Source organism: Polistes dominula, unplaced genomic scaffold (genome assembly GCF_049000335.1).
Source record: "Polistes dominula isolate Pdom_NZ unplaced genomic scaffold, Pdom_raw_medaka contig_77, whole genome shotgun sequence".
In the NCBI taxonomy this organism is placed as follows: domain Eukaryota; kingdom Metazoa; phylum Arthropoda; class Insecta; order Hymenoptera; family Vespidae; genus Polistes; species Polistes dominula.
Genome location: NW_028301152.1, coordinates 9,928,218 through 9,948,971, shown reverse-complemented (window position 1 = coordinate 9,948,971; position 20,754 = coordinate 9,928,218). Strand labels below are relative to the sequence as shown.

At 35.2% G+C, this 20,754-nt stretch overlaps 1 protein-coding gene across 5 annotated transcripts in view; it reads left to right on the top strand.

Moving 5' to 3' along the window:
• The window catches only part of Rbp6 (RNA-binding protein 6), a 583,327-nt gene that overhangs the window by 153,692 nt on the left and 408,881 nt on the right, over positions 1-20,754 (top strand). The window contains exon 1 of one of the 5 annotated variants that reach the window (XM_089178029.1): positions 12,918-13,059. The exons of the other annotated variants lie outside the window; for them this stretch is intronic. The gene's annotated coding sequence lies outside the window, so the exon portion shown is untranslated. Of the gene's footprint in view, positions 1-12,917; positions 13,060-20,754 lie in introns of those variants that run through there. 5 annotated transcript variants of the gene reach the window in all.

Below are 20,754 nucleotides of genomic sequence, written 5' to 3'. Positions count from 1 at the left end.
GGAAAAATAAACAGCCCGTTAAAACGAGTAGATGACGATAATACCCTTATCGGTGTTCAACCGTGTGTTTTTCACTTTGTTTAATAAGCTTAAAGTTTTTCAGAGATATTGTTGAGTCAATCATAACAGTTTCTATATTATATAATATCGTTAATTATTTTATACGCTTATCATTGAAAGTGTTTTTGTTTTTTTATCTTTTCGTTTGAATATTTAAAAATAGCTCTTTTTATTCTTGTATTTTTATTACGTGGATTTATTTCTGGATCTATTTTAATCGTTTAGTTAATCAATAGTTACGAGAAAGATCGTTAGAATGGTTTATATGCATTTACAGATGCAGTTATTTCTCAGAAGGTATTCTTGAAGTAAAGTAACATGACCAGTGGTCAGTTGCTGTCCGTATTTACGAAACGACGACTACGAAGTTCAATAAACGACTACCATGAGAGAGATAAAGAAGAAAACGACAGGATCCTGAGATGTGAATTTCTTCGGTACTTAATCTCGTGTCCCATAGAATAAAACTCGATGTATGTACATATATATGTCTAGCAATGCTGTGGCCAAGAAAAGACAAGCTTCCCAATTTTATTCTTTTTCTCTCTCTAACGTCGAGAGAAAAATAAGATGGGATGTCCAGATGTACACGTGAGAAAAATACTTTTGTTTCAAAGCACGAGCTCTTGTAATTCTCAATGGGCATCTGCAATTCTGGAAATCATTTTCTCTGGATAGAAGCACAGGAAAACAGAAAGAGAGAAAGAGAGAGAGAGGGGGAGAGAGAGATAAAGATAAAGTCTCGTAGACAAACTCAACGAGGTCTAGAAATTCACTGCGACTTTTTCTATGTAGAAGAACCTCGCTTACATATTCCAAGACACTCGGCCCTTGACTCTTTCTTCTTCTTTTCTACGAAATATCATGACAGAGGAATAGTTGTAGTAGTAGTAGTAGTCTTCCCCTCATTCCTTTGGGGAACGGCCTTTTACGTAAGCGTGCGCAACCTTACACCCTTAGTAATCCAACAGTTGCCCGAAAAAGCTGGCGAGAATGTCAAATTTTCAAGCGTTCGCTCCAAATCAGTGTCCACATAAACTGCACCGTTGGAGACGCGGATCTTTCTCGTGGGGCCTCCTCTTCCTCACAACCCTACCCTCTTTCTTCCTTCCTTCCACTTACCCTCCGAAATACCGATAGAGAATTCGTTGCATGGTTCACATTTGTAAAGTTCTTTTCTTTTTTTTTGCTTTTCTCTCCCTTCTTTCCATATGACCCTAACGTTCGTGTCAGGATCTTTTCCTTTATTTTTTTTTTTACTTTAGAATATTTATTCGACGATTATTCAATCACGAACGAAATAAGACATTTACGTTTTGTTTAATTAAAAATAGAAAGTGGGTAAAACGATTTTTTATTTGCACTGAAAATCTTTTTATAATTTTATATTATCATATATTATATTATAAAATTAATTGTCATATAATATAAAAAAAAAAGAAACGACAAACGCGAATTAGTTTTTTTCCACCCGTACTGTTTTTCACATAGCGGCCGATCAATTCCAAAAACCTTTCACTTTTCGTGTCGGTTTCGTTTCCTCGAAAGAAATTTCACTTGTAAAGAAGAAAAATGTTTAAAATGAATGACGAAAAACGCGCGAGTTGATTTAAAACGAGAGAACGTAACGGGGAAGAACGGCAGACAAGCGAAAGCAGAAAATAACACGGCGAACAATTTGAAAGATTACAGAGAGAGAGAAACCGTAGTCGTCGTCGTCGTCGTCGTAGTTTCCGATCGATTGAATCTGCTGCTGCTGCTTCTGCCTCGTAACATACATTTCACCTACCCTTTTTTACAGTCCCTTTTCTAGGAATCCACCTACGTACCCATTTCAAATTCTACAGTTTAAATTTTTCAAAACGACCTACTACAAAATTGTTTAATAATTTTCACGTTTCTATCGTTCGAGGCCACCACGTTCTTTTCATCTTAGTCGTCGTTGTATTGAAGATACTGAAGATAATGTTTTCTACATGTTGAAATACGTGGATTACTCTGCGTGTTACGATTTGACAAAATAAATGTGCATATATGCACACATATGCACACAAGACTTGCAAGAAGAATATATAAAAGTATATATAATATATCTACGAATAATAGGTTGATTTTTAATGGAAATAAACGAACACAAATGGATGTACTTAAAGTTGTTCTATCGATCAAATAAAACCATTGCGTCACTCTCCTCTCTTTATATTTGCACTTATATATAAGAACACGTTTGTTTGTAAAAACGTCTACACACGATTCGAAAGAAACGCCGTTTTTCTTTTACCTTCATTCATATCCATAATATTGATGTTATAAAATATTGCTTATTAAATATATGTTCTGATAAAACATCCTTTTTTAAAAAATACATCGAAATGATATAAAATCTTTGAAATTTTTTGATAAAACCGTACCGTTATCGATAATCTTTCGATATCACATATTATTCCAAAAAATCCGATCCATCAGCTTGTGCGCAAACATTCGTAAACATCGAGGAGTATTCGAGAATCTTTGCGTTGAAGTTTTCTTTAAAAGGAAATAAACGACGACGACGATGACGGAACCAAAGATCTCGTTCTAGGAGGTGACAAACGTCATATCGTCTTCTCATGTACCCTTCCTCCTCCTTCACCATCATCTTATAGACCCTTCCGTAATCGTCTTGCGTTTAGATCTTTACGCAAATCCCACACATCACTCGTTTTCATTTCAAAGAGTAGAACGTTTATTGTCGACGTTGCTGACAGGAGCAAAAGTCATTCACTTGATTTCCATCTAACCGAGTGGAGAACAGGTCTATGATAGACAGGAGAAAATAAAGTTAAAATAAGATAATATAAATAAAGATAAAATAAGATATTATAAAACATTTATATTATATAATATATAATAAAATTATATTTTTTATTTAAATTATATATTATAATAAAATTATAGATATAATTATATACATATATATATATTTATATTTAGTATTATATATTTAGTAATATTTATATAAAATATCAAGTTTGTACAATTTATCTTTTCAACTATTCGTCATAAATATAAAAAAAAAAACAAATCTTAACTATTTTATTTAACACTTAACGAGGCGTAGGTATATATTTTAAATCTACCGTTAAAATTTTTATCGAGTACCGAATTGTATCAAAGGGGGTTTGAGTATATTCTTTTTATTTTTTCCTTTTTTTTTATAATGGTGAAAAGTCGTTGCGTCTGTTAGTGGCGTTTTACATATACACGCGTTCGAAGCGATGTTATCGAGCGTAGAGCCGTGGCAAGATTTCGACGTTACCCCGTCATGCATGCGTTAAAAGAGATAACACGTTCAGCACGCGATCCATCCCATACCCCCTTAATGCTCTGTGGGGATTGGACGAAGGGTATCAAAAAGGTGATTTAGACCGCGCTTGTTTTTACGGCTTGATAAGTGCGTCGTTTAATGGCCCGTGCGGACTTGTCGAGTGTCTCGCTACGTGATTTGTCCTTTAGTCGTTTCAAATTGACACCTTGGTAATCTAGTTTAATCTCTTTCCCTCTCTCTCTCTCTCTCAGCTGATAATGAGCTGAACCTTATCGTGTCATTCGAGTACATTTCGTTCGATCATTTTGTTACTTCGAATATATCCCTGCTTTTTTTCATAACAAATAGCAAAAATTAATATAGGCTAGTTATAAAATAATGAAAAGAAAAACACAACAAACAAAAATAAAAAGTAACTAAGATAAAGAGAAGTTTTACTCGTAGGAACATTCCCGTTTAGATTTTAAGATAAAGTATGGAAAAAGTAGTAGATAGATAGAAAGAAAGTAATAAAGAAAGAAATAGAAATAGAGATATATAGAGATAGAGAATTCATCGACCGTCTGAACCTTTTCAACGAGGTTCTCGTTCCTTCTTCCCACTCCTATATTCCCATTGTCTTGACTACTGGGCGGGAGGCCTGACTCTATTTACTACGGTAGTTTCGTAGTTCTGCAGTTTCCCAGATTTCAGTTGCTGGTACTAGTGCTGTTGCTGGTGCTGGTGCTGGTACTGGTGCTGCTGCTGCTTGTTGGGTGCTGCTAGTGTTCGGGAACGGGCGTTCATTTGTATCGGGGAGAGAGGAGGGCCTGTCGGAAAACGACTTCGGCAACTCGAAACGCTGGACCGTGGCCAGGAATTTATCCACCCGAAGCAACCCTTCCTACATTGTCTCTCCCTCTCTTCTCCCGTTCCCGTTGCCGTTCTATCTGCAGGTGGACCTGCTCCGGTTGCCGTGTAAACGCTATATTTATTGCCTCGTTTCCGATGTAAATGCGCGCGTACCATGGATTATTGGGAAGTGATCTCTTCCCTCTATCAAGGACTAATTCGACTCCTAGACGATGACGTTTGCGATCGAATGAATGCGTGAGAGAAGGGAAGTGAAGGGGCCTTTACGAAATCCTCCAAGTTTAAGCAAATGACCCAAAATGTGTGTGACCGCATCAGAGAGAGAGAGAGAGAGAGAGAGAGAGAGAGAGAGAGAACTCACCTTGGAATCGGATTGTAAACGTATTGTACGAAAGTAATTGCACTCTAACGCGCAGTCCAAGCCAAGCCACCGAGAATTTATCGTTAAACCGTTTCTGATGCAATTTCGACCATGACGATTTCTCCAGTTCCGGATTATCGAATCGCGTTATCTCACCTGAATAATGTTTCTATTTATCATCGTCTTTATTCCGGATAACTTGGTAGAACCGACTAACCAGAACAAGAAGTTGTCTTGTTACTCGATATATACATTAAACCATTGTATAGGCTCGTTGGTTAATAGCTCGACGTATTTACCATGAAATCCTGGTGGTTGAGGGGTTGTAGTAACAGTTACACATTAGAGATGGGTCTGGCCCTTATAACATATTCATTCGACATGTGTCTCTACTTCTCGTCTTCGGTTCACGACCATTTCAGATCGTCGTCCGAACCTTCCACAGCAACAGCAGCAACAGCAACGTGTGCGGAGCAATTTCAATGAACAAGTTGGGGTTTTAGGGTACCATCGGACGAAGTGACGTTAACATACCACGGGATTGTCAGGAAAGATTCTTCCACCATTGGCAAGGTATCTATACAACTACTACTACTATTACTGGGATACAGATAATCGAAACCCGAATGTCAGTGGTTAAGTCAAAGCTTCGAGAGCATCAAGAATTCATGTCTGACCTACATTGTGTTCGCTTATACGCCCTCTTTTTTCTTTCTTTTTTTCTTCTTTTTTGCTCTATCATTCCCTTCTATATCACACTAATTCCTTTGTTTTCTTTCATTCGATCAAGAACCCAATTGAATTTTTCCGATTCGTTTACATTATTATTGTTTCATAAACTATGAACAATTGGAGAATGGCACGAAATTGTCAAGAGACATTCTCCAAAAGAAAAATGGCCATTCAAGAATTTGTTACATACGTCATTATTAAATATAACGTAAGAAATGTAATCGTAATGATTCTCATTTTGTGTTATTTCTTAAAAAAAAGGAAAACGAGTGTGAACGAGCTAATAAAAAATGACTCTCTCTCTGTTTCATTTTCTCTTTCTCGGTTCCCGGTTCGTAAAACAAAAGCAAGCAGATCAATTTGCGATTTCGGGCTTCGTGTTTCGCGCGCGGAAGAACTTGGTCGAAGTCTCTAGACGATCAAGATGGTAAATAATGACCGGAAGTTCCCAGCGGCGGAAGATGCCTCGGCGGGTTCTGCACTTTGTCAGAGACGAATGATCCACCCGGTTTATTCGCCGAGATCCGATCGGTTCTTGATTTACGATAGATCTTAACTTAACGATCCTTACTTTTGATCTACTATTTTCTCTCTCCCTCTCTCTCTCTCTCTCTCTCTCTCTCTCTCGCTTTTCTTTCTATTTTCTATTTTTTTATTTTCTTTGATTTTTATTTCAAACTATATTACTAGTACCTGCAGTGATCATCGAATCAAATCAATAGAATTAACAATAAATTTATTATCATATATTTGATTAAGAATTTGAAAAAAGTATGAGAATGAAAAGAGAAAGAAAAAAATATAAAAAGATTATTTATTTATGTAAATTTATAAAAATATATATTCATTGAAAGTGAAGATCAAAGCAGATAAAAATGTATACTGTGAATAATGTTATCGTTGAATTTGTAATTAAAACTTTTAAATATACTAAGTGAAAAAGAAAACTAGAAATCGGACAAAAATCATTCCTAAAAATTCGTAGGGAATAATGAAGCTACTACGATCGGTTTTGAAAAGATGAAGAAAAGAATTCAAAACTAGGAAAATGGTAGTAGTAGTAGTAGTCTTTGTAATCATGCACCAAGACTAGGCTCGTATGACGCTTAGGGGTGGTTTAACGATTTTGTAACGTATCTCGGCCGGGTGTGGTGTTTCTTCGCACAAAAAGGTTTGCCGCCTCGAGGGAAATTTGTCCTACAAGAGAGTGAGAAAGAGAGAGAGAGAGAGAGCGCATACAACTAGGTGCTGCTGCTGCTGCTGTGCTGCTACTGCATATGCACATGAAGAAGACGCAAACTCGATGTGCTCTCTCTCCAGTTTTCTCTATTGGCGCGTAGATGGCGGTAACATGCACTTTCTGCATTTAAAACCATTTACTTTTAGCGAATGCATCCGTCTTCTTATTTTGAAAATTTCTATTACTAGAATTACTAGGAAATGTCGCAAGGTTTTTCTATTTTTTTTTCTTCTTTTTTCTTTTGTTCTTATTCTATTATTTTTCTTTGTATTACCAATAGTGTCTCGTTTAAATCAAGTTAATAAATTTTTCTTCATGATTGATCCAATTTTTTATGATTCCATTATCAAATTCTTTACGTTTGTTTTATTTACATAATAAAGTAACTATTTAATTGTATTTCTTCTGTATAAAATAAGAGAAAGGAAAAGAATTTGTGTGAAGAAAAAGAAATTAAAATATAAAAAATATCGATCTCCCTCAAAGTAAATAAATTATTTTAAAAAATAATACTACGAATTTCTCATCTCATCTCTTTCTCAATTTTTCTTTTTCCTCTTTCTTCTTCTTCTCTTTTCCTTTTAGAAAAAATTCGTTGCATTAAAAAGGATACGATTACTAGACCGCACACCAGCGTTTTATTTTGTCCCCCCTTTAAAATTTTAAACGAGACCATTTCCGATATTCTTTGCTTGGTTTCAAGCCACGCGATAATTGGATTTCGGTGTTTTGTATATTTTTGATGGCAGACACCCCGGTATAAGAGAGAACACCACGTGTACTCCTCGTTTCTCCTCTCATCTCCCTTTCTCTTCCAGCCTCACCCCTTCATTCCATTCTCTCATCTCTCCGAACTCGTTAGAGCCCTCTCTCTCTCTCTCTCTCTCTCTCTCTTTCTCTTTCTCTCTTCGATTTCACACAAGTATATGCATGTAGGGTACGTATAAGTGTCTCTCTGCGCTTTATCGCACGAATCTAGTAATTAACATGGTACGATAATTAATTCGATTGAATTTCGTTTCATTCGTCATCATTTCACCGTTCGTTCCAACATCATTCCCCTCTTTCCCTTCCCTCTCTCCCATCCGTGAGTACAGATAATCGAATCGCTTCATTTCGTTGATAGAGAAACCAGCCTATCACGTATTTATGTCACGTGATAGCAATTCTCCAACGATTTTCTCAAAAGAATTAATTTGATTTTCTTTCTCTCTGTGTTATCGTTCGTACCAGGGGGTAGCTACACTTTATTAACATTATTTACGAACCCCGTTGTTCTTTTCCTTCAAATTTATTATTAGCACTAATTTATGAAACTCGCGTATAACATATTTGACACGTATGATGATTATATTGGGTTGTTCGGAAAGTAATTTGGTTTTTACTTGACACAATTATGGCATTAGTTGATGGAAATTGGCAAATAACAACACCTGAGATCGGTAAGAGGTTTAATTTATAAAATTCAACTGTTTATGTCCACTAAAAAGGCCTAGGTTTAAAAAGGCCAACTCTTTGAGTGGTGAATACTTTTAACTTAAATGTTTTGTAGAAACGGAATAATTTATTATTAACTAGACTCTAATAATAAATTATATTTAATAATGAAAGTTTTTCTTTCTATATAAATATAATTTAATTAATTAATACAAACATTGCATTATTTTACATTTATATAACAAATTACTTTCGGAATAACCTAATAATAATCATCCTAGTTATTATTCGAAAACAATATCTTTCGAAGTAAAGAATATTGAAATAATTTTTGGATTAATTTCTAATTGTCGGTATGACAAAAAGGAAGAGGAGGATGAGGAGAAAGTGGAGGTGATGGTGGCGGATGTAACTTTCATAAGGTACGATTATTAACGGATAATAAATCACATTGATGTATTGGTTTTGTTCTATCTTTTCGGCTGGACGCGAGAGATAACCGGTTGATAACGATGGAGAAATGTTTTTAATCGATATTACGCTCAATTATTTCCCCCTACTCTCTTCACTTCATATATTATATATTTATATTATATAATACATGTATATATATATTTATTATGATCTCACGATTTATACTGAACGAAATAACATAATTTATTAACAAATATTACTGCGATAGGCTAGATCGCTTTTGTCTCATATAATATTATCGCGAATGCATATATAGTTATATATATGTAGTCAGTTCTCTGATATTATTTACATATTCGGTGTTCGTGTGAGAGAGTAAGCACGCCGTATCGGGCATTAGCGACATTTCCATATGGAATCGCAAACAGAATAGATAGCTCGATTTTGTGGCTATTACCGATTGCATGATTGATCGAGCTTAAGTTCTCGTTGATTTTCCGTCGGGTGGGTGGTAGGTAGATAGGTAGGTGATATCAATGTCGTTCCTGACCGTAACAAATAATGGTTTTGGTCGAGGTTGCGAAAGGGATTAGTAAAAAATGCAAGTGAAACGGTGCTATTGTAATCATTGGTTCATTTCAATATTTACATCGTGTGAATTTTGCTTACGGAAACGAAACCAACCGAATTACTACGTACGTCCGTTTGTCTGTCTGTCCATCTCTTTTTGATTTTTCATTTTTTTATCATTGTGTATTTGTTCATTATGTTCATAGGTGTTAGGAAAAAAGAAATACCAGAAATTTTCTATCGTAATTCGAGATGACACGGATGTTGTAATATTATACTTGTATTATTACCATCAAGTATTATTTCGGATTGACATTTGCCTCTCTGATTTAATTATCGTCATGACGGTGGTTGGCGTCATTCGTCACGGTTTGATATATTACAAAAATTATATATATTTTAATTCTTATCTTTAGTCGTTGTCTATACAAATACTATATTCTAATACTAATACAATATTTACATTTTTCTATTTATATTCATTAAGTTTCTGTGTATTATCTTATTTGGATTTCTTTTACTTGATTTCTACATTCCTGTTTTCGAATAGTTAAAAATTTGCAGGAAATATTGCATCGTAAAATCAAGTTTCTCGCTTGAAATTATGTTATATGTCTCATTAAGAATTCCTATAAATATTTATGATACACGAATGGGTGGTAAAGCTTATAAAATATTCCTACAAAATCCATTGCGTTGAGATTGTGTTTGATGGGAAATTATCAAGTACCTACCACCAACATATTCAAATCTTCAGACCCTTAGGGATTTTCCAACTTCATGGTTACGAGTGACAGTTCAAGAAACAACGACGTTATAAGATAAACTGATGAATTTCGTCAACTAACAAACCCGCACGACTTATGCTACAATAAAATACATTTTTGTGCATTTCCTATGCCCTTTTGTTATTTACTTTGATCTTCTTCCTCTCTTTTTTTTCTCTCGCGAATGGTGGTACGCGAAATAGGGAAGCTAGCACGAGGATTCGTTGTGACATCGGGCGTGCAGTTAGAGACGAGAGGCAAGGTTGTTCTAAATGTCGACAGTAAATGGCTTTCGGAAGGGAAATGAAAAGCAAGCAACCTTTTGTTCGGTAGTTCGAAAGAGGTGGGTGTGCTGTCAAAGGGCGGATGTGCAAACGACTGGACTGCAGCACCAGGTACCCGCGATCATTTCATTCAGGAAAAACCGCTAACATAATGCTTTTCCGTTGGAATTCAATTTTTTCCTTTTTTCTTTCTTTTTCCCCCCTTTTTTCTTTCTTTCTCTCTCTCTCTCTCTCTCTCTCTCTCTCTATCCAAGCTCGTGAAATAAAAAGAAGTCGTCCCTTTTATTTTAACGACGGATAGCGTCGTCGTCGTCGTCGTCGGGTTTACGTAGAAAAACTTGGTGTCGTTCTCGTCGACAAAAATGACATACTTTGGATTCTCTATCCGCCCTTTTTCACTTCCCTTATACTTTGCTTTTTTCTTCATCCACCGAAGCGTGACCGAGATAAAGTCACTTGACCGTAAAACTCCGGACCGTTACACGTAGCAAGAAAAATCTGTCATTAAGATAGTTTGGTAAGAAGAAATTTGAACGGGGGATCGGTCCAATCGTTACGAATCTAATCTGAGTTTCAGAAATTGCCGACTACCACCACCACCTTTACACACGATTGACGGATTATATAAAAATTCCTGTACAGTAGTCGGTCATATAAGTTATCGTCGAAGGTATATATCGTTAGGATAGTGGTATATTAAATCCAATCCGTATATATGTTTCATCATACGCGAATAGAAATCTCATAACTCACGCTATGCGAAGATCTGAAAAAGCAGCAGTGGGATGGTGGTGGCTGGTGGGATCCTACGATCATCGGTGGTATCAGCTAACCTAGCCTAACCGCAATAGGAAAAGAAGATTAAACAAAGCTACGTGATTTCCTCGCGCTTTGAGTACTTCACTCGTTATCTGGTAAAGCTGCTGATACCGAAGCAAAAAAGAAGAACGAGAGAATGAGGTAACTGAGGGAATAGGAAGAGAACTCAAGCACAAGGCTACAGTGGATGATGATCGGTCGAGACTAGAAGAGTAAATCCTCGCTTCTGAGGCGACAACGTGTTCACGTGGAAAGTAAGGTAGAGGTGGTTTCCACGGAGGTGTAGGAGCCACGAAAGCGGTGGGTGGAGAGGGGGAGAGAGTTGGGGGGACTACTCGCGCAGTCACTCGCTTAACCTGCCGGCTTAGCGCAAGAGTTTCAGAGGATAGATTGCTTTAATTTAAGTGGAGTTAGGTTAGTGCACTGGTACACACTCTGCGGGTTAGATTATGGGTCGAGTCCAGAATCCACGCCAGGGCTTGGCTTAATTCGATCCTTTCCCTTTCCTCTTCAACCTCCTATACTTTCATTCTCTTTCTCTCCTTCTCTCTTCTCTCTACGTTGAAGGATTAACCCTCAGATTAGTCCCTACACTTACGAACGACTACAGTTGAGTAGGATGCTAAAGTATGGGAGAAGGACTGCATGGATCATGCCGTATCCACTTGCGCCGCTAAAGCAAAATCGAACTTAGCTGACTGCAGTATCCTGGCATCCTATCGACCAAAATCTACCTCCCAATCTTCCCTCCCACCTGAAATCTCAACCGTTTTGACAGTACTCCTTTTAATTCTCTTTCTATCTTTTATTTACTTGACTTTTTAAATGCTTAATCCTTATGGTTTCTTCTAACAATCGTCGCTGTACGATAAACTTTAAGTTGGTAGTTTTAATTTGATTCACTTTTTTCTATCTTTCTTTCCTTTTATCTTTTTTAATCTATGCAGAGTAAATAGAAAAGTTTCAGAGATAAGATGACAGCTCAAAAGTAAGAAATCAAAAACTCTCACACGTTTGTTATATTTGCTGAATTTTCCTTTGGTTAAATGCTCGAAGATATCTGGTCCGGTTGCACTCAGTCGGAGTAGATGACAGGTGTGAATTAAATTGGAAAATTTTATTCATTTTTTATACAGTAAACTCGACTAAATGAAATGCCAACAAATCTGTTCGTCGTGATTCAGTAATATTGGCGTAGCAGCGCGTATCGGCCAGTTTTCTATTGAAACGAATGGCGGGCAAATATTTATAAGTCGAAATTGCTCGTATCGTTCCATCGTGAAGCACGGATCTTTGAAATGTACCCAACATATATAAGCGAAAAGGGAAGGAATATTTGTCGACGTTATATTCCTCGACACTCTCGAGAAATTCTTCATCGTGTTCGAGAGAAATTGACAGTAGAGAAATTATTCCTGTTTCGCAATTATCACATTTCAGTTAATTCTCATTTTTAGAATCTGATCAAATATTTCTTAAATAATAATCAAAACATGTTTGCTTCTTAAACCCTTTGGCTACATTTGACGTATCAGTACGTCCATGCATTTGTTTGGGCACAGACGTACCATGACGTTTTGATACGTCATTGAAACTAAAACGAGATTTAATTTAATTCAATTCATTCTGGTTTATTTCAAAGTAATTTTCAAATAAATGTGTACCCAAAGGGTTAATCCCGATAAAACAATTCTAAAACGTTCGATAAAAAAATAAACGCGATAGTTTTTATTTTTGTATCGTACAAAATGATACCGATGTCTGTCAACGTTAACGAATTTTACAAATTATACAATTTTACTTGTGTCTAGGGATTGAAAACGGAGTTTTGGAGTAGAGGAAGAAGAAAGAGTGCTATGGAGGGGAGGGGGAGAGGGAGGAAGAGTGTTCGATGGACATGTAATGGAGGACAGGGAGAAAAACGGTTTTAAGAGAGCTTTTTAAGCTGGCACTTTTCCACCTCGTCAACAACCCTCCTTCCTTCTCCTCCTCCTCCCACGTGCCCACGTAAACGCGGCCGACAAATTTGTGGCTGTCGGAATTTGCGTCAGTTTTCCTGCTATCCCCGACGAATTGACGCGAGATGACTCGCGACGCGTTGTAACCATCGATCTCTGATCACCAGGCTCAAAAAAGGTGGGGGAGAAGAGGGGCGAATTGCCGAACAGCGAATAAACACGCGGTGACGTTAGAGAGATAAAGAGAGAGAGAAAGAGGTGAGATTTTCCAATCGTGTACGAGCCAACGGCAATTTTTCACGATTTTTCTATCGAAAATCCGCGATCATTATGCGTCTTCCTGACGTTAGCATTTTTCATTGGCCACAAATCCCAAGCTTGATCACCTTACGGATTTTTATTATCAATGACGGTGTTTGTTGTTTTAAGATTAATGCAAAAATAGATAATACTATTATACAAGCGCGTAAATCGAATTTATTGTTTTGAAGTTTGGATTACCGCAATGCAAAAAACGACGAATAAGTTAGAACAAAGTCCACGTTTCTTGAGTTTTCTTTTCTTCTTGTCGACACTGCGCAGTGGACTCTAGAGACTTCGTCTTGAAGTCAGGACATGGCCAAGGGCCATTTGTTGAACAAATAGATTTTCTCTGCATCGAGAATTTAAATTGCCACGTGTTAGGTATATATACATTCTTTTAATTTATTATTATATTTTACACAGTTTTGTTAATATTTTAATTATAGTATACAAATTATTATATTTTTGTTTTAGTAAAAAGAAAAGAAGATTAGTTAATTTTGATAGTACAAAAAAACTGGAAATTATTTTTTTTACCTTTATCTAATTGTTCACCGTTTTCTTCAATTTTTTAAAATCTTGCAATTAATTTTTAGCAACTATAATTGTTAAAAAAAACGTTGCTATAATTATCGTTGAGCTTCAGTCGTTTTTTAATCTTTTAATTTTTTTGTATTTATTCTCTTTTTCTCTTTTTCTTCTTCTACTTGTTCCCTTTAAACTCGTCTACCGCCTGTCGTAGGATTAAAGCCTTAAAGCCTTATCTTCGGAAAACACGACGCGCCATTTGGACAGCAAAACTGCGGATTCGAAAATTAAGATATCGAGCTTCTCCTCATATACCCTTTTTCCATTTTCTAAAGCTCCGTTACCATCGTTAAAAATAGTTATTTTCACGTTTAAATTACGAGATTAGTCTTTAAAAGATACAAGACAATGACTTTGAAGTATAGACGAAACGTAGGAAGTTGAAAATATTAATGGGAAACTTTCCGGTTTTTTTTTTTTTAAATTAACTATTACGTTTCTATTATTCGATGCAAGTTCATTTATAAAAAAAGCAGAAATGGTTTACACGCGATTGAAATTATTTTTGATGAAATTAACGAGTAAATTGATGGATACATTTTTATACAATTTCAGATGTACGATATTTTTCTTAATTGAAATGCTTTTCTTATCATTGTTTGGATTTTTATTTATCAATAACTTTCTATTAATAAATAAACAGAGAATTTATATATTGCAAAGATTTAATTTAAAAAAAAAGTAGTATTTAGGAACTTTGATACAAATATAAAAATATAAAAAATATTATACGCATCGATACAAATATAAAAATATTTAAAAAAATCATGAAAATTTGTAACGCATAACCTCCTATGCACCCTAATAATTGCTAATTAATCATTGTAATACCGATAATTGTATAAAAATCCTCCTAATGGTTTTTTTTTTTTTAAATACTACTGTTATTTAAATGTAATTATTCGTACAAAACAAATCGAAATAATTTTAAAATGATTTTAAAAAAATCAAATAAAACGAATAAAAGAAAGAAAATGATTATTCGAGCTTTAAGCAGAACAAATTGCGGTAGACATTAATTATCGCATATAATAAATATAATTAGCGTTTTATTTACAACGTACCAGGCTAGTTATTATTTGTTACACGGTTCCACGCGGAGCAGTAGCAGCAGCAGCTTTGTTACTTTGCCTTTCGAAACATTTAACCGACTGTTACGTGGTATCGGATTTATAATTGTCGTTAGGGTAATTAAATTACTCTTAAATATTGTTCACGATTTTCCTCATGCATTCTATACGTTATGTACCGACTATTTAACGTATTGACCGTAACAACTCCCTTGGTAATTGGATCATATTGCGTTCTATAATGACGGTACAACACACGTTTATCCTCGTGAAAATAACAAACGATATTTAGAAAACATTTCGAATTATTTTATATTTGCAAAGAAAAAATAAATATATGTTATATTATACACGAGAACGTAGTAATCGTTTTTTTTTTTTTCATTTTGTTTTTTTTTTCATTTGCAACGAAACGTCGTCGATGCATCGAAGAAAATTATCGTGTGCGTGCTTTTTCGCGAAACAACCTTACAATTTCTTTTGTTCTTTTTTTTAATTTTTTTTTGCGAGCGTGAACACACACATACGTCGTTCGAAGTAATAACTTCGTAGGCGAATAAAAAACTTTATAGCGTAGGTTACGGTTTCCATAAATCGTTATTTTTTTTTTCTTTCTTTCTCGTATATGCCATTATCCGCGTCTTTACGATGATGAATTCTATCTATAATTTAAATTTTATATTTAAAAAAATAAGCGAACTACAATTCACTGTTCTTTTGTCCTTCTTTTTTTTACGATCAACTAGTTAAATAAAATTTGATTGTTTTAACAGCCCTTTTCATTAGACCCTTTCTTCAAATCATTCTTTTTATCGTGCACAACGATAACGTTTTCGCTTATAGTTGAAAAAAAAAATCAAAATGCTGGAACAGTTCACAGTACAGAAGGAAAAGAAGAAGATGAAGAAGAAGATGAAGAAGAAGAAGCAGAGAACAGGAAGTGAATGATATTCTACGTCAAATTCGTGCCACTATAGTTATTGTTTTTTAATTGAACCAACGCTCGCATACTACTTCTACTACTACTACTACTACTACAACTACGACTGAGTGTGAGCTCGAAACGTGGGCAGCCGACTATCTCGCCATCCCCCTTTTCATCACCCCCTTACCACCACCCACTCAACCACCCCCGTCCCGTATAAAAGTTGGCTTGGAAATTTTTTCAATTAAAAACCGTTGGCGCGTACCGTCCACCGGTACGGTTCTAGGAAAAGAGGAAAAGGGACGTGAATAGGGGGGTCGAAAGGAAGAAAAAAAAAGAGAGAAAAATGGGAGAGAGAGAGAGAGTGTGAGAAAGGGAGAAAGGTGGGAGAAGGGCTTAGTTTTAATTACTGTGGCATCGTTACGCATGGCTCGTTTCAGTAAGACCGTACTAGAAAAATTCCAGCGGCAGCTGTGACTGTCCGTCCGTAATACGAGGAAACGTGCGAGAGAGAGTGAGAGAGTGAGAGAGAGAGAGTGAGAGTATGGGCTCGAAGTAAGGCGAAAAAAGCTTTTTGCTACGAGACGAAGAACTATTTTCGAGAAAGTTCTTGGAATCGCAAGTGAAGGTTCTTCTTCTTCTTCTTATTCTTATTCGTTTTCTTACTCGTACTTTCCATTCTCTCGACGGCGCATTTTAATTAGATTAAAGCATCGGGAAACGAGGAAAAGAAGAAGTAGAAGAAGGTGGTGAGAAGGAGCAACTTTTCAACACAGTTTTTGTTAGTTCTTCTTCTAGTTTTTTTTTTCTTTTTTTTTTTAATGCCGAGATAGCTGAATCAGAAATCGTTCCTCTTTTACTACGATTCCCGATCGTGTTCTTTCTATCTTTTGTCGACCTTTTTCCTTGGTCTAAAGAAGAAGGTCAATAGGTCGCGATAGAGTAAAATAAATAAAAAGAATAATCGCAAACTCTTGGAAAAATTGATTTCTAAATCCGTAAGCAAGACAAACTGTACCCCCTTTCCGTTCTTCTTCTACAGTCTGTTGCGTTAACGTGTACACCTACTTTTGGAATTTAAATAGGAACACGAGGAAATTCTCTGAAGCTTTTCCACGAAACGATTAGTTTCCTCCCGGGTTGACGTCTAATTGACGTTTTCAGATACACCGCTTATACGGAGGGTAAGAAGATGAAGATGAAGAGAGGAAAGGAGAGGAGAGGAAAAAAGAGAAAGACGGTGGTTCGAAAACATTTAGTAGCGTATAGTAATAGTGTCAGTAGAGAAGTAAAAGTTAAAGGAGGAGAATGCAGAAGTGGAGAAGGAAGCAGCACCACCACCACCACCAGTACCAGTACCAGCAGTACCAGCGTGTATTTATAACGGAGTTAACGTAGGAAAGAGAGAAAGAGAAAGAAGATATCACGTGAGAATGGGCGGCCGGCGTCCATTGACGCGATAAATACCGTCGTCAGCCATTAACGACGCTCGCCTTGCCTTATAATCAATGGAAGCTATCCGCCCCTTACCCCATCGTGTCGTCTACCCTCTCCCTCTTCTCTTCTCTTCTCTTCAACCCACCTCTGCTTTCGCAGCTTCCAACACACCGTCGTTCTCGACTCGACTCTACTCGACTCGACAAATTAATTCTACGGCTTTTTCTCTACCCTCCAATTACTGAGTTCGATGCTTGAAACATTGACTTCGTTTAAAAACAGAACCGACCAAATTTTCAAGATTAACACGATTACGTCTATCTTTTATATATCATATATTTTGCATCGTTTACATCATGTTATGTGAAATATTATCTAGATGAATTTAACAAAATTATTTAAAAATATTTATATAACTTTGACTTTTAACTATTATAATATATAATATAATATAAATATATATAATATTAAATATAATATAAATAACTATTATATATAATAGTTATATTTATAATAGTTATAATAATATAAAAATATAATATTTATAATTTTTTATTTATTTATAATTAAATTATTTATAATAGCTATATTTATATTATTATATATTATATAAACCTATTATATATAATAGTAGATAATATATCTTAATATATATAAATTACGATTCACGTTGTTTGTCCGCAATGGACTCATAAACTACTGAACCGATTTTAATAAAATTTTACACACTGTGCGCAGTTTTATCTAACTTGAAAGATAGGATAGTTTATATCTCAATTTATAATCGCAATATTATTTTATTGCGAATTATTTGTTTATTAACAGTCAAGATTATCTCTATTAGTTCGATAAGATTCTAACAGATGGCGGTATAAGGTAATTCGTTAACTTAAAGACATGTGTATCGGACTGATTGTGAGCCACAGGAACGCGTAGCGGGGTATCCCTAGTATATATATATATAAATATAATATAGAATATAATATATATATATATATATATATATATATATATATATATATATATATATATATATAATATAATATAACTATTATCTACATGAATTTAAAAACTTATTCAGAAAAATTTTTATATGATTTAATTTTGGTTTGACTTATTGGTTTTATTAAATTAACAAGCATGTATTTTGAAATGTGATATATCGATTATTGAATGATTATATTATTCAAGAAAGAATATAATAACAACAAATTTTCAGTCGTCTGTTATAGGCGTCAGAATGACTTGTGTAGATGCATCAGCATTTAACAGGATAATAATCGTGCGATTACACGTTTAATTCTCCGTGCTTAAGATGCGTTTCAGTGATATGCCGTGACAAATATTACCCCATAACCTGGGGTATAACAACCATGTATCGTGCTCCATCAAGCACGGAAGCAAGATGAGAAAAAAAAAGAGAAAAAAAAATACGTGGCGAGAACGGGTCGCGCTCGAGTGAAAGTTATAAGAAAAAAAAATCGAGAGAGAAAAAAAAGGAACGAACTTGATTGAAAAGAGAAGAAGAGAAAAAGAAAGAATAAAAAAAAACCTGTTCTGGCATCCCAGATGTTCAGACGCCGGCGCCTACCTTAAGCGTGGGGGATCGTTTCTTGATCATCTTCTTCTACCTGACTCGTATCAAATCATTCGAGTGCCAGAGAGTTGTATTCTGAAAATAATCTTGTCTTGAAAAATGTCAAGTGGCGTGTTGCACAGATTTTGCATCAGTTTTAATATGTGTATTAATAGATAAGTGTATTGTCGGTTGAACAACACGATTCGGACAGATGGTGGAAAGGTTTTGGCACTTTTCAACGTAAAATTCGAACAATGTGTAATTATACTACAATACATTGTTACTCGTGGATCGTATTAAAGCCCTATTATATGAAAATGTTCAATGAGAGATCCTAATGACGATGTAAAAGAGGAAAGAATTTTCATTTGGAAAGATACAATAGTCATCTCTCACGAATAGTCGGGAAATTGAAAGCATCTGTCTGTCGTTGCACTTTTATAATTCGAACTAACGATTTGTACTATTAAAAGCTGAAATTTATATCAATTCGTAAATCCTGAAAGTCTCTAATTTTACAACGTTCTGCTAATTATTGTTTGACTCAAGAAACTTCAGTTACATCTCGTGAGATATTTCAGCGTCAATTACCTTAACGAATAAACTCCTTCTCAAGCGTACAATTTTTTTCTCTTTCTTCATCTCCGGTTTTTTTTCTACAGCAAATTCACGTGGGAACGACAAAACACTTTTTTAAAATTACACGTCCACTTGGGACGTTTTTTTCCCCAGTTGTTTAACTAAAGTATACTTATAAATTTTGTATCTATTTGAAAGCAACTTTGAGAATCTTGAACTATCATTGTAACAGATACAGTTTACTATCAAACATAACTTTATTTTACTATTAAATGTAAATATACAATTGAGATGATAAAATATCATTTAAGTTCATATATTATTAATAACAAAAAAATATATCATTTATTTGATTCTTTTATATTTAACTCATTATTATTACTATTACTCTCACGAAAACCTGTTCATCATAGAATAATAGAAACCGTTGGGAATCATATTTTCGAATGATGTATTCGATAGAAATATTTCTTTGTTTCCATTTGAGAGCATGCGATAAAGCAATCGTTCTCAGATAATTGAACAATGCATTCAGATAGTTACTCTCAAACGTTGTGTCCATTAGCAATAAATACCTTCGAGAGCAAGTAACTTGCTACTATGTTATAGTCTTCTTATTCTCAAGCAAACTCATATATACATATACCTTTATTACACTGGCGTCCGTTTATTCACGCGTGCGCAATTCATGACCCACAGACAGACTTCGAATAGCTTTTTCCTTTGCGTCATTATAATGGTGTGTTTTCTCTATGCATGTATTAGTAGGGGGGTAAGAAATTCAAGCCGAGTATGAAAACGTGAACGTTGAAATTAACAACTTAAGTTGGTTACCCAAGAAGGAGGCCCTCATCCTCCTCCTTTTCCTCCTCCTCCTCCTACTTTTCCTCCTACTTTTCCCCCACCTCTTTCTCATTCTCCAGTTCACGGTTTATACTATTATAAGTCCCTCGTGTAAATGCCCCAACCTGAACACGATCCGGAAATTCGTCGAAGCGCGACGATGAAACTTAAACCATTATATTTCCCTTTTCCTTCTCCTCCTCCTTTTCCTCCTTCATTTTCTACCTCCTTTTACCTTACTACTTGCCCCTGTCGTTTACTTCCTTCATGTTATAATCTGTCACGAGAGGAATCTACGATCGAAACTTTGACTATGTAAGCGTTTTATAATTGACTGTGCTGCACGCGCATTTCACGCGGATAATCAAAAGAGTTCACCTAGTTCCTAGTTGATTTCCTAGAAAATTGTTAATTATATTATATATAAGTTTATATATATATATATATATAAGTTTGATAAAAACTCTTTGCCACATTGTGTCTCGATGACAATTTTATTTCATTTGTTGTTTTTTTTCTATTTTATTCTGATAATTCCTTTTTCTATTCTTCTTCTATGAAAATAACTTTTAAGCCTCGAAACCTCGCGGTTATTCGTCGTCTACGTTCTCTCATCCTCCACTTTTTTT